Source organism: Manis javanica, chromosome 1, assembly GCF_040802235.1.
Source record: "Manis javanica isolate MJ-LG chromosome 1, MJ_LKY, whole genome shotgun sequence".
NCBI classification, from domain to species: Eukaryota; Metazoa; Chordata; class Mammalia; order Pholidota; family Manidae; genus Manis; species Manis javanica.
Genome location: NC_133156.1, coordinates 115,253,658 through 115,266,677, shown reverse-complemented (window position 1 = coordinate 115,266,677; position 13,020 = coordinate 115,253,658).

Genomic DNA, 13,020 nt, shown 5'->3' with positions numbered 1-13,020 from the left:
GTATAAGAACAAAAGAAAACTGAAGGAACAAAACAGCAGCAGAAGCACAGAACCCAAGAATGGACTAATAGTTACCAAAGGGAAAGGGACTGGGGAGGACGGGTGGGAAGGGAGGGATAAGGGTGGGAAGAAAAGAAAGGGGGCATTACAATTAGCATGTATAGTGTTGGGGGGGCACGGGGAGGGCTGTGTAACACAGAGAAGACAAGTAGTGATTCTACAGCATCTTACTATGTTGAAGGACAGTGACTGTGAACTTGGTGACAAGTAGTGATTTTACAGCATCTTACTATGTTGATGGACAGTGACTGTGAACAGGGATGTGGGGGGGACTTGGTGAAGGTGGGAGCCTAGTAAACATAATGTCCTTCATGTAATTGTAGATTAATGATAACAAAACAAAAAAACTCTCAGAAGAAAACATAGGCAAAAATCTCCTGAATATAAACATGAGCAACTTTTTCCTGAACGCATCTCCTCGGGCAAGGGAAACAAAATAAAAAATGAACAAATGGGACTACATCAATCTAAAAAGCTTTTGTACAGCAAAGGACATCATCAGCAGAACAAAAAGTCATCCTACAGTATGGAAGATTATATTTGTAAATGACATATCTGACAAGGGGTTAACATCCAAAATATGTAAAGAACTCACATGCCTCAATTCCCAAAAAGCAAATAGCCCTATTAAAAAATGGGTGGAGGATCTGAACAGACACTTCTCCAGAGGGGAAGTTCAGATGACCAACAGGCACATGAAAAGATGCTCCACATCACAAATCATCAGGTAAATTAAAATTAAAACCACAATGAGGTATTGCCTCACACCAGTTAGGATGGCCAACATACAAAAGTCCAGGAACAACAAATGCTGGCAAGGATATGAAGAAAGGAGAACCCTCCTACACTGCTGGTGGGAATGTAAACTAGTTCAACTGTTGTGGAAAGCAATATGGCAGTTCCTCAATCAGCTAAAAATAGAAATACCATTTGACCCAGGAATTCCACTCCTAGGAATTTACCCAAAGTAAACAAGATCCCAGATTGGAAAAGACAAATGCACCCTTATGTTTATTGCAGCACTGTTTACAATAGCCAAAATATGGAAGCAACCTAAGTGTACATCAGTAGATGAATGGATAAAGAAGATGTGGTACATATACACAAATGAATATTATTCAGTCATAAGAAGAAAACAAATCCTACCATTTGCAACAACATGGATGGAGCTAGAGGGTGTTATGCTCAGTGAAATAAGTCTGGCAGAGAAAAACAAATACCAAATGATTTCCCTCATTTGTGGAGTATAACAACGAAGCAAAACTGAAGGAAGAAAATAACAGCAGACTCACAGACTCCAAGAAGGGACTAGCGGTTACCAAAGGGAAGGGGTGAGGGAAGGCGTGTGGGGAGGGAGGGAGAAGGGGATTGTGGGGTATCATGATTGGTGCACATGGTGTGTGTGGAGTCACAGGGATGACAGTGTAGCTCAGAGAAGACAAATAGGGACTCTGGCTTCTTACTACACTGATGGATAGTTAATGCCATGGATTATGGGTGGGACTCAATAATAAGGGTAAATGTAATAACCCCTTTGTTTTTCTTGTGAAACCTTCATAAGAGTGTATATCAATGATACCTTAATTTAAAAAAATGATGCATCCATTTTGGAAACAGTCTGGCAGTCCCTCGAAAGATTAAACATAGAGTTACCATTATGACTCAGTAATTCCACCCCTAGGTATATAAGCAAGAGAAGACAAAGCATATGACCATACAAAAACCTGTACACAAATGTTCATAACAGTGTTATTCATAGTAGCCAAAAAGTAGAAGCAAATAAATGTCCATTATCAGAGAATGGATAAATAAAAATGTATATTCATACAATCGGATATTATTCATACAATGGAAAATGAAATAAAGTACTAGGGCAGGCTACATCAAGGATTAACTTTGAAAACTATGCTAAATAAGAGAAACCATTCACAAAGAGTTTCATAAGGTATGGTTCCATTTATGTGAAATAGTCAAAATAGATACACATACAAATCTATACACATAGAAAGTAGATTAGTGTTGCTTCGTGCTAAGGGGGAAGTTGGTAAGGCGAGGATTGGGATAATATCAGCTAAATAGGAGCGGTGTTCTTTTTGGAGGTGATGTTCAGATATTGGTTGTGGTGATAGATGCACAACTCTGAACATACACAACCATTGAATTGTACACTTTAAATGACTGAAGTGTAAGATAAGTGCCTTATATCTAATATAGTTGTTAGAAATATAATTATAAAACAGTGGTACATTTTCTGTAAGGGCACACATAAACTAACTGAAAAAGCTCACACACCAAGTTGATAAATGTATGTCTAAGGAAGAAGGTAGAGGCTAGCACTGAAAGTAATGTTCTCACAATGGTCTTCAGCTATATCTTTAATGATTTCTGTTTTTTTCAGGTCACAGGTTTTGTGTGCTATTAGTGTAGTTAATAACTTAGTTCCCAAAAGCTATTTCCCTAATAGAGGGTTCCTCTACATTGAACCTATCAAACGACTTCTATAAAGGGGGTTCAAATTTCTCCATCCTTCTTCTAATTAAATGTCTTACCACCAAATCTTGGAGAAAAACTGAGTGAGTGTATCTAGAGTGTATTCTTGCCAAGTGGAAAGTGGAAATCCTGAGACATGCACTAAAGTGCCACCCAAAATGTGGCCCTTCCATTGAACAGTAACTTGATCTTCCAGTAATGTAAGGTCACAGCTCACAGATAATGTGTCACACTCACTCATTCTACTGTGCTCTTCAACTTTATGAGAGCATTTAGAGACTTCATGATACCTGGCTTTGTTTTTTCTTTACTTTCCCCAAATATTCTCACTATCCCCACGCAAACACTACAACAATTGGCAGCTGGAATCTCTACACCTATGTTGAATTAGTAAGAATTAAACAACAATATCAATTTGAACTCATTTTGATGTGTAAAAGATATGCTACTTAATGTGAGAGATGCCTGAAAAATCTAAAGCGTTAAGTGAAAGAATTTTAATGTAGAAAATCTGGAAGAACATAAACTACTCAGCTATAGCTACAAAGTAAAAATTTATTTCTGTAAGTTCACAAAAGAAGTTTCAGTTTAATAAATATATTAAAATTATACTGGACATTTTTTCCATAGCTTACAGAACACCCACAGCAGCACTTCAAATATTTTCCTTCTTCTCTAACTCAGTTAAGTACATGAGAATTTAATTCATAACATCTTGAATTTCCAAATTAAAATCACCTTTAATTAAAGAATTTGGGCCAACCATAGAAACAAAGAGTGCTACATTTTCTAAACATAAGTAATTATAGCATTTATCAAAGCTATATCTGTATTTAAATGGAAAGTCAAAAAAAAAAATAAAGTAGGATTCTGTAAGCCAGAAGGCAATTAGTCTCAGGTGTTTCCTGTTAATAAATTAGGATAAACTTAGGCCAGACTTGTGAAATGATTTCCATTAATAAAAGAAAAATCAAGGGTTTAATATTTATTCTTTTTTCCCAAAGGTGAACTGGAAAGCTAAACAAGAGAACACAATTACATTTAGCCTTGAAACTTTGAGGTACTGCTTTATTTTTCCAGATAACCGAGTGGGATATTGAAATAATGTAAAGGACTGAGAAATCTGACAAACCAGAGTTTTCCATAAATAATTAATTATTGACTATTTATTTGGTACACATTAATCTGGGAACCAGAATCTGACACACTATTAACCATTTCTTCTGCCTCAGGAGATTCTCAGTCTTAACTAAAACATACAAAATAACATGATTCAGTGGTATCTTGTAGGATATACCCTCTACGTTATATTATATTTTGAACAACTTCAGAGAAGACCACATCTATGGAGGACTACTGTCTTTAGAAAGTGGGACTTGATCTGGAACTTGGAAGATAGATGGGAGATGTAGAGGCGAAGAGGATGAAGGAGGATGCCACACAAGTCCACCATCAAAACAATGACACAAAGTTCAGAATGAGAATCATATGCTGACTGGAGAGGGAAAAAGTCTTTTCTGATGCAAGAGAAAGGTATAAATAACATAGTAAAGGGATTTATGTAAGACAGGTAGGGTAGGGTCAGGTAATGGATGACTTAACCCCAGGTCAAGGGGCCTAAACTTACATTGATAGGAAATAAGGGCTGTCAAAGGTTTCTAAGTAGAAGAAAGACCTTATCAAAGTGGTAGGTCAAGATCAGGCTGGCATTGACTTTGCAAGAGAGAAATCCTCAAAATAATTCTATTGTAGCAATGTATCTAGATGGAAGTAAAATTGGATTAAAAATTCCCCCACAAATGTGTCTTTGCTTTGACTGCTTGCTAAATGCGTATGTCACAGAAAGGTATGAATTAAAGTAATTTCTTACCTTCAGTCCCAGGTAAAAACTAATACAGAGATGTGAGGTGGAGAAGATCATGGGTTAATTTTTGAACACCTGACTCTGCAGTTACAGCAGAGAACCCAAAATATCAGGAGGTATGTATGGTGAGCCAGAGATTAGATGAGAAAATTCTGGAAATGCGAATTTCCATTTCCAACATAGTTGAAAAGTGAATCCATATAAAAGAGGACTAAGGTGCAAAAACTGAAAACTGGAAGTGTCAGTGGTTAAAAAGGAGCCAGGAAAGGAAGCAAGGAAGGATTAATCAGGGAAGCAGGAAGCAAAGTAGGACATTATTTCACAGCAGCCAGTGGAGTAAAGTAGTTCAGAAAGGGTAGAGACACCAATTTCAAAAGCTACAGAATAAGAAAAGAGAATGAAAGCAAAGAATTGCAATGCTAGGATTTGCAATTACACACACACACACACAGTCATCAGTGACTCAGGAAGAATACACATGGTGAAGTTTCTTAACCTACACACTTTAAAAAAACCCAAAATTGAATTTATGCTGACATTTAAAACACTGTTTCTGTTTCTTCCTGATAGAGAAAAGGCTGATTTATCTGGCATTGGTATTATTTCCCAATGTCTTGACACATCTGCTGTCCTATGAAGCTACATTTTTAATAATAGTTCTAAAATACTTGAAGGTGATTTTATAGCATAAAAAGAAAAAGGCAATGGAATACAACACTGTACTCAATTATCTCTTTACCGAGTTATTAGTGCAGGTGATACAAAGGGATGCCTGATGAAATTACACACTCCACATTATAAACCTTCAAGCTTTTTCATAAATAGTTAACAGTAAGTATCAAGAATCTGCAAATGTCAAGATCAACTATACTGTTTTAGTTTCAGTTATTTCACTGTGTTCTCATTCACTATGTCACAAAAGCACTCTATATTAAAGAGGCTATTTGATTCACCAAAACTCAGGACCCTGAAGAGTTAACTGTGCTGGGAAGAGGTGGAGAGTAAGTCTGAAATCCATGACTGTTACTGTAATTACAGAATGGCTTTCACTGGCCTGTAATTTTTTTTCTACTTTTCCTGACAAAGCTAAATTGCTTATCTCCAACATCACAATAATATTATAGTTAAAAATGAAATTAATAATATCCCTGGGAAATGGCTTTCTCTTAACCATCATAATAATATTTTGTTCTCTCTTAAGCAAGAAAATGCCTGGTGAGGAAAAGTAATGTCTTGGGAGCAAACCTGGCTTCTCTCACCAGTTTTTCTGTACCGTCTCAGCCAAGTTCCTTAACCACTTCAGTCTAATGTTTCTGTCTCTCAAATAAAAATTATGATTCTAGCCCTATTTACCTCACATGGTTTCTATGAGAAAAAAATTAATGTGAAAATCCCTGGCTAAAAGGGATTAGCCCTTATAGATTCAATCAAGCCTTCCCATGCTAAAAACAATCAGTGCTTTAAAATATTAACATGTAATTCATATGTAGCTCTGTGAAAACTGTCAGCTCTGCTGCCCATTTTCACACAACCAGTTTTAGACCAATTAATTAGTAAGAGGATAATATAGGTTTGATTTTTTTTAGCAGAAAATACATAGTCATAACATTCTAATTAATTCTCTCTTGTCGAATGGATTTTTGCATGTGGAAGGTTGAAAGAAAATGCACCTTGTCTCCCCCCAACCCCAAGGCCTTATTTCTTTTTTCCCTTCTTTGGGCTTCATCACCTTTGTAGCGTGCCTCTCTTCTGAATTCTCTTTCTTTCAGTAACTGCGTTAGCATGTTTACATTAGCTGTCAGAGTGGAGTAAGCCCCAAAGCCACAAGCAGCCTGGCCAGCTCAAGGGGGCCATGGCAGGGTCCCATTAGAGGGTTTTTATTGTTGGAGGGAGCAACTGCTCACAATCATACTTCAAGACTCCCTGCAACCCAAGGGCTTGTTCTGTGTTTGTACGCACTCTGGGCAGCCTCCTCATTACAGGAAGCATTACTCATCAATGCCTAGGGCCCATTAACATTTGACCGCTGTCCATAGGGCAAACTTGCATACTCCCAGGAGCAGGCAAGAGGATTTGCAAAGCCTCTACAGAGTTTTAGGGTCAATAGATTCTCCTAACTGACTTAATTAGGTACTAATTAACCATTGTGAGTGAAACTCTCATTCTGATCAACATTTACTGAACAGTTTGGCTGAATCAGCCTGGCTTTTGCATTAAGCAACTACTGCTGTATTTCTGGACACCAGTTCATTCTCCCCACAACCCTGCCTTTTTTAAAAAAATAACCCTGGGGATATTTCAGAGAACTACTCCTTATTTATCTTCATTCTTCCTGGCTGTTCTCCCTATAGGAGTCCATCAAGTGTTCATACTGTTATCACTATATATGCTCATTGTATGCATCTAAATGTACTTTTGGTATGCCATGTTATGCTTTACTTAAACCCTAAATCAGGCTGAAGATTTTTTTTTAAATGTTTAGTCAACCTCTAACAACTCCTCATTCTTTTTTTCATCTGTTTCATTCTTCAAGCAGTTATTAGAGATAGCAATTGTTAAAAATCTACAGTATCCAAATAGAAACCTCAAAAGAACCCACTGCTGTTTTGTTTTAATTTTCAAAGCCTGGACACATCTAAGGTATTTTATCATTACCACATATCTCTGTCTATCAATTTGTTTCAAGGAAATGTTATTTAAAATTTTTGAAACATAACTCCTTAATAATCTTGGAATTTTCTCTGAGCCTATGTTTCTAATCTACATCAGGCTTTGATTAATAATGTATTTAAATAAATTTGGAGACAAGCTTTTTTTTACCTTTTATGTAAGCCTGAGCAGTTACTGTTTAGTTATAATTTCTATTTAAAGACATTTGTATTCATTTTTTGTTGTTATTGTGTAACAGATTACCACAAAACAGCACCCATTTATCATGTCAGAGTTTGGTAAGCTAAAAGTCTGGCATAGCTCAACTCTGTTCTCTTCTCAGGGTCTTACAAAGCTGAAATCAATGGACTGGTTATGCTCCCACTTGGAATCTTAGAGAAGAACCTATTTCTAGCTCATTCAACTTGTTTTCAGAATTTATCTACTTGGGGTTGTAGGACTGAGGTCCTGATTTCTTTCTGGCTGTTGGCAGGGATTCCTCTCATCTCCTAGCAGCCACCTTCACGGCCAACATATATGGCCTTCTCCACAACATGGCAACTTGCTTCTTTAAGGCCAAGGAGAGCAGCTCCTTGGCCTACAACTACCGCTTTGTTTTAAAAAGAGCCTTCCTGATAAGATGAGGCTCACCTAGGATTAGTTCCTTTTTGATTATATAAATACCACCTGACTTCAGACTTAATTAAATCTGCAAATCCTTTTACATTTGTGTGCCATGTTACACAACCTAATTATAGGAGTAATCTGTCATATTCACATGCCCTGCCTGCAGTCAAGTGGAGGAAATTGCACTGAGTGACTGCAGGCATGAATCTTGATGCCATCTTAGCATTCTGCCTGATAAAACCTTAATAAAAACAATTCTAATAAATAAGACAGCATAACATTATCGTTGGTGCTGTTGCTATTCTTTTACTAGAATCTACCTGACAATTAACTTGATTCTCCAGGGCATTGCAGGACATTATAAACTGAAATTTTTGCTGTCAACAGCTAATGGTCATCACTGTAAGCTGTGATATTATTCTAGATATTCTAAACATTATCCTGGAATGAAGTCAGACCTATAGGGAGTTAAGACACATGCTGTACATTATTGGTCCTCAAAAGATAGAATTTACTAATCTTGACTTTTCTATTACTTGTCAGTCCACATTTAAACTTAAAGTAACCTATCTCTACAAATCTCATTATTGTATTTACAATATGGTTGATGCTCACTATATAACATTGTCTTGTTTTTATGGAAGGCATTTCCCTCAGGTTTCAGTAGGAGGATTAACTATATGTCTTCCAGGAAATTAGTTTTTATTTTATGGATGTTGATGCATATACTGATCAAGATTCAAGTTTTATCTTAGCTACCATGAAGCATAAAATCCAGTGTATAATATACCTCTAGGATATACACAAGATGTTTTGGGTATAATCTTTATCTTAATTTTCATTTTCTTACTTGTGCTTTCTTTTTTACCTTGAACTTCTTCACTTATTTTTTTCTTAATCTTGTAGTTCCACAGGTATCTTTATAAATTCCCTGAAGTCCTTTCTGAAGTAAATCAGCTAATATTTATTAAGTGTAAATTGAGCAGTTTTAAGTACTCTGGCAGGAATTTTAAAAAACACTCTTATTTTTCCTCCCTCTCTAAAAGGAAAACAACAAATGTGTTTACAAAATAGTTCAGAAGGCACATACAAAAGGATTAGAAATGTGTTAAAGGTAAAGTAGAAATGAGCATACATAGTAACTTCTGTCATGTATAACAATGTAGCACTTTGTAGTATTAATGCTCCTTTTATATAAACCAAATGCCACAGGCATTACCTGTGGTACAAATTAAATCATTTTAATATTAAATTATATTTATTCCCCAGACCACAAGTTCCTCATCTTCTAGACATCCACTCATATAATGCCTTAAATCCATTGACAATGTACACTTCAACTATTTTGAGTAATTGCTGCAGAGGGTGTTTCTACCTTAACCCCGACTATCAGCCACAGTCACTGAGTGACATGTGTCTTCAGGTTCTTCCTCTTTTGATGCGGCTCATATTCTTCAATACCTGCTGCTCACAACGTCTCTTGAAAGAATGACAGTCTTCACCCTGGGAAAAGTGTTTCTTGCGAAGTTTGGAATATCTGTGCCAACAATGGTTTCTTACAGTCCTTCCCATCTGCCTGTGATGGTTAATTTTATGTGTCAGCTCAACATAGCCACAGGTGTTTAGTTAAACATTATTTCTGGGTGTGTCTGTGAGGGTATTTCCAGATGACACAAGCATTTGAATGGATAAACTGGGTAAAGCAGATTGCCCTTCCTGATGTGGGTGGGCATCATCCAATCCACTGAGGGCCTGAATTGAACAAAAAGGTACAAGAAGGGAGAATTTGCTCTCTCTCTGTTTGACTTCATGAGCTGGGACATCAGTCTTCTCCTGCTTTAGGACTGGAACTTACACCAGGAAAAATGATGGTCAGACACAGAGTGGAACCGGTACCATCAATTCTCCTGGTTCTCAGGCTTTCAGACTTGGAGTAAAACTACATCACTGGTTTTTCCGGGTCTTGGCCTCCATAATCAGGTGAGCCAATTCCTAATAATAAATTATACATATACATTATATATATTATAAATTATACATATTATATATAATCAATTTATTGTGTGTATATATATCCTTTTTTTATGTCATCAGATTGGTTCTGAAGAAGAAAGGAAAGCAGTTCTTTCTCCAATCCTATGCCATGCTTTCTCACTTGGAGAATAAGCCAGTGCTAATTTTACTTAGATTCTTCAATGAGGTCATTAAATGACTGCTTCACCTTCTGACCCGACCCTTTTAAACACCATGGCCTTTCGATAGGGCCACAAAGGAGGATTTTACTTATCTATACTCCTCCATCTTTATACTCTTGCCCCCACCTTTCCCTAAACTCCTGACCAACAATATACTCATTCCTCTTTCTCTAAAGAAAATCTAGTATTATCATCATCTTAATTATTGAGTGTACACAGAGTACAGAGCTCGGTGATTTACAGGGACTATTTCATTAACCCTCACAACTGCTACTCTCCTCATTGTCTTCAGGAGATAATGAATGGACAGGGAGATCAAGAAACTTGCCCAGGTTCATTCAGCCAGTGTAAAGGAGCTGTAACTCAAACCTAGGTAATCAAACTTCACTGCCCCCATTCCTTAACTTATGTATTACACGAGTTCCTGATGCAAAGGCAATATAATCAACTCTAAATACCATTTAAATCAACTGTTAGTACCAGTTAGACTCACAATCTCTGCAGAGTGATAACCCCATACTTCCCCACCTTTTTGATGGAAAAATAAGATTCAGAAAAACAAAATGAATTTTCTAAGATTTCACAATTAATATCTGGGAAAAGTAGGATCCATAGTTCTATTGGATTAGCACCTTGAAATCAAGTACTCATTTATACATTTCAGCATCTAGGGAAGTGTTTAGTATTCAGAATGTCTTTAACAGATGTTGGCTAGATGAATTAATATATAATGAATAAAATCAAGGACATTTGATTCTTAATTCAGTGCTTTCTTTAAAACACCACAGTTGTCCCATGATGATAGTAAGTCCTGAAAGGAAGAAATGTCCCTGGTAAAGTGCTATTTATCTAAAAAAAGATTTATTGATTCATGTGTGGAATGAATGAGGAGCATATTTTAAAGAGTGGAAAAAAAGGAATTTTATAGGGGTGTGATGGCATGGTGTAATGTCATGCAACAAGGTAACAGGGAAACATGTATCTGTAAGTCAGAGGTGTTCAACATATTTGATTGGCTAAGGTTTAATCAGAGTTGACTAAATAAGAATTAAGTGTTTAAGCGATGAAGGACCAATTGATAGAAGCCCAAGGTATTTTTTTCTCTTTCTCTTTTAAAACTTCAAAAAGTGCTGGGGAAATGTTTAAAACAGTATTATTTTTATTGAGTGCCTCTAGAAAATTTGTGTGAAAAATGTCATGAAATCAAACTAAAACAATGAGGTGTTAAAACTTCTAATAAATTGCAGATATTTCATTAGGGAGCCATGGCATATTTCTAATCAGGGAAGACATATGATTTAGAAATATAAAAAAACAGAAGCCATGTGTTTGGGAAGGGATTAGGTTTTATTTAGGGGGATTAGCAATTCACCACTGTTGATTTCACTTTATAAAACTTATGATGCATGATCTTATGAGAAAGCCTTAGGGTTGCTTGAATTCTATAGTTTCAAATCTATCAACCTGTGGATCTTTTCGATTTTCAGTTTTTCCAGAGTTATTTTTCCACCTAATGCACATTCTAGAGTACTGTAAACCAACCGTTTTCTTCCAGCATATCCTCAATAAGAAGTATTTTAATGACATAGTAAGTGATCAGTCAGTATTCTAAATTGCAAGCAAAGGAAACTGACTCTGGACATATTAAGCAGAAAATGATTTATGATAAAAGCATTAGATAGTTCACAGGCTCTTTAGGATGACCAAAGAGAGCTCACACAGCCAGGAAAAACTCCAAGATAATGCTGCAGAACCTATCGGGGGAATTTCCTGGGCTGTTGCCACCAGCATGGATAGGATTCAGCCCTACCCAAAATGATGACATCAGACACTTGGCCCTGAATAATGATGAGTGATCACTGTTGTCTATGGAGATGGGGCAGGATTCCCATCACTGTGTATTAACATTATTCAGAATGAATTCTGCAACATTCCATTTTAGGGCATCATTAACTTCAGATTAAAATCTGTGGAATCTTTGGTAAAGGCTAGAACACTTCTCCAGTAAGGAGGCCTTAGCCACTGCAGTTCCCTTATCAGAGAACTGGCTGCACACAGCAATCCACAAATGTTTCATGAGTCACTGGTTCACTGGCTCTCAAGGGCCACATGGCAGAGGTTCTTCCCTGTGGGCCCCACTCAAGGCTGTTAGCCTTTAGGGCCATACAGTAAACAGATTTTGTCTGTTGCTTCTAAATCCAGGCAAAATCACCAAATACCACATCCCTATTTTATGGGAGGGAATGCAAAGTTCAGCAGTTGTTCTGCCACTTTGTAGAGAATATGTCTATATGTTACAAATCCCTGAGTCCCTGGAAACTTCACCAAGGTGGCAGGGTTCTGTATTTCCATGTATTTATCCACTGTATTCTAGAAGATCACCAATAAGCTTCTACTTTCCTGGAACTATCAGTGTGATTTTTGTCAAGGTAGTGGGCCAGCATGATGTTCTGAGGGACAGTGAAAAGATTAAGTTCCCTGAACCCTCCTACACTGCTGGTGGGAATGTAAACTAGTTCAACCATTGTGGAAAGCAATATGGAGGTTCCTCAAAAAAACTCAAAATAGAAATACTATTTGACCCAGGAATCCCACTCCTAGGAATTTACCCAAAGAAAACAACTTCTCAGATTCAAAAAGACATATGCACCCCTATGTTTATCACAGTGCTATTTACAATAGCCAAAATATGGAAGCAACCTAAGTGTCCATCAGTAGATGAATGGATAAAGAAGAGGTGGTACATATACACAATGGAATACTATGCAGCCATAAGAAGAAAACAAATCCTACCATTTGCAACAACACGGATGGAGCTAGACGGTGTTATGCTCAGTGAAATAAGTCAGGCAGAGAAAGACAAATACCAAATGACTTTCCTCATTTGTGGAGCATAACAATGAAGCAAAACTGAAGGGACAAAAGAGCAGCAGACTCACAGACTCCAAGAAGGGACTAGCGGTTACCAAAGGGAAGGAGTGTAGGAGGGCGGGAGAGGAGGAAGGGAGAAGGGAATTGAGGGGTATTATGATTAGTGCATATGGTGTGTGTGGGGTCACGGGGAAGGTAGTGTAGCACAGAGAAGACAAGTAAGAACTCTGTAGCATCTTACTACACTGATGGACAGTGACTGCA